Below are 2452 nucleotides of genomic sequence, written 5' to 3'. Positions count from 1 at the left end.
CAGAATTGATGATATTAGATAATGGCAAACATTTGATAGACTAAAAAGTTACTAGAAGGGAATAAATTGGCAAATGAAACCATTCGGGGATTAATTTGAGAACAATCTAAGGAGAAACTTATCTAGCTTTAAATTTGTCAAATTGAGTCAGCTAGGGATCACTGTTAGTGTAAGATCAGCTTGATGTTCATACAAAGATACCGATGCGGTTTTAGTGCAGCAGGACCCCTGATACCCAACTCTCTGACAAGAGGGGGGGCGGGGTTTAGGGATCCACTGCAGAGAGAGTATGCCCTTTATGCCTGCGCTGTCTGCTGTGGATCCAACTGAACATTGGGACCTTTAACTCCTTTACTCCTCCTTTTATAAATTTTCCCCCTTCCCTTCTTCTTCTTTTGTTGACGACCTTGGCATGGTTTTGGACTATTGAATTGACTATTAACTTGATGGAGGGTGGAGTTGGATGGCATGCTTCTCCACCCGTAAAACTAGAGTACCTGCCGTGGTCGAGCAAGGGGAAATTTTTAAGTCAAGCCATTCCCATAGTGCTGGGCCCGATCTCAACGGACTGACGACCCTTAAGGCACTGGGTATGGAGTATATCCAGGTGAGGGACCCAAGGCAGGTACCACTATGTGTGTAACGGTATTGCCCCTCCCACAGTTGGGGCTCCTTGGTGAGAGGGACCTCATCCTGGACGAAACATACTATTTTAATATGGAGAAAAAAAAACTAACTTCTCACGGACTTCTGGCATGGCAATGGACTGTTCTCAGGATAACTCAAATAATGAAAATCAGAGTGGTATTAAAACATTATTACCATACAGTAAGCCCAAAAAAAGTAGATATCGCCAGGACCCAACATTGATTCACTTTGATTCTCTCTTTGGGGAGTCAAACTGGTCAAGGCTTTTGAACTTACAAGCAGACGAAAACAAATCTCTATTAAAATTAGAATATTACTTATTGAATCGATGCCCATCGCAAGAGATGAGCATAAGACGAATTAAAAAAAAAGGGAATGGTTGGTTGAAACAACAACCAAAAACCAATCAGAAAATTATCAGAGTATCAAAAATATAGATAACATAAATATAAATGTCACAAGGCATGATACCATGAACAGTGTGCAAGGCACAGTAGTAGTACCAAATCTAGATGATGAAACTCTAGACAAATTAATACTATTAGATTCATTAAAGAAAAGATATAATAACGTTGAAGACTGTGAAATATATGAGGTCCCAAGCAGGAAAGACAAAAATAAAACTATCAAAATAGCCAAGATAAAGTTCAGTGGCCAAACCTTGCCCTTGAAAATTAAAATGCTGCGATTAAGACCCTATGTTCCTAAACCTGTGCAATGCAAGAACTGTTGCAAATATGGCCATACAACCGTTAAGTGCAGAAATATCCATAGATGTGCCTTTTGCAGCTCGCAGGACCATAAAACATGCTGGGACTGTGGCCAACCCAAATGCATAAATTGTGGACTAGAACATCATGCTAGATCTAAATTGTGTACGTTCTATATCTACAATACAGAACTTGAATGACTACAAGAACGAACTGGAATGTCGATAAGAGAAGCAGTTAGAACTGAAAGTGAGAGGATTAAATGACCCAGTTAAGAAATTTAGGTATGCAGATTCCTCAAAGTCAAGCAATACCAGGACTGAAACAAATGACAATAGAAATAAAGAAATTCCACCACAAAACATACACGATGAAAAGAACTCTTCAGAGGAAATTTCAGACATATGTAACATTACCACTGTGGAAAATCGATTTACCTCTTTATCGGTAATTGAAATGGATAATGACATAGAGGAAGACAAAGAAGAATTAAAATCACAAGAATGTGAAAAAACATAACACTACTCGGAAGAGGCAACTGGATAAGACCCCACCTAATTTCACCAAACAAGTCTGTAAAAAGATAAATAACCCACTGATCTCTCCAAAAGCTAAAATTCAGAAACAGAACACTAAATCAGATATTCCACTGTCTCCCATAGTAACAATAGTACCTCTAGGAGCAGAATCACAAAATTCAGATGAAATGGAAAACCAAATTACAGATGGCTACGGTGAACGCAAAGAAATTCACCCATCACCAATTATAGGCGCCACAGGAAAAACCAAGGAAAAACAACAAACTGATAAACACGAAGATACATGCGGTTGTAGTAAATGCTTAATAGCAATGTGCCACAAAAATAAGACTTGAACCGAAGACAGCCTAACCAACACCAGAAGAAATTTCATGAGGAATAGGAATAAGGAAAAAACAAAACAAGCATCAAATCTCATGAAGAAGGTTGTATGTGTATTGAACACTTAGAATATTACAAAGAGAAACACATCAGTGTTGTAGATAATATTCTAAAGAAAATCAAAATGGAAAAATTAAATCAAGATAGTAAAAAAGTAACAGTTAACGAAAGTAA

At 37.8% G+C, this 2452-nt stretch overlaps 1 long non-coding RNA gene across 1 annotated transcript in view; it reads left to right on the top strand.

Moving 5' to 3' along the window:
- Positions 1–2452, top strand: part of LOC135226894 (uncharacterized) — a 19009-nt gene that overhangs the window by 1190 nt on the left and 15367 nt on the right. The gene's annotated exons all lie outside the window — the stretch shown is intronic.

The sequence above is a fragment of the Macrobrachium nipponense genome, chromosome 15 (assembly GCF_015104395.2).
Source record: "Macrobrachium nipponense isolate FS-2020 chromosome 15, ASM1510439v2, whole genome shotgun sequence".
Lineage (NCBI taxonomy): Eukaryota > Metazoa > Arthropoda > Malacostraca > Decapoda > Palaemonidae > Macrobrachium > Macrobrachium nipponense.
The sequence above is the reverse complement of the archived record's forward strand: the minus strand, read 5'-3'. Positions and strand labels throughout refer to the sequence as shown.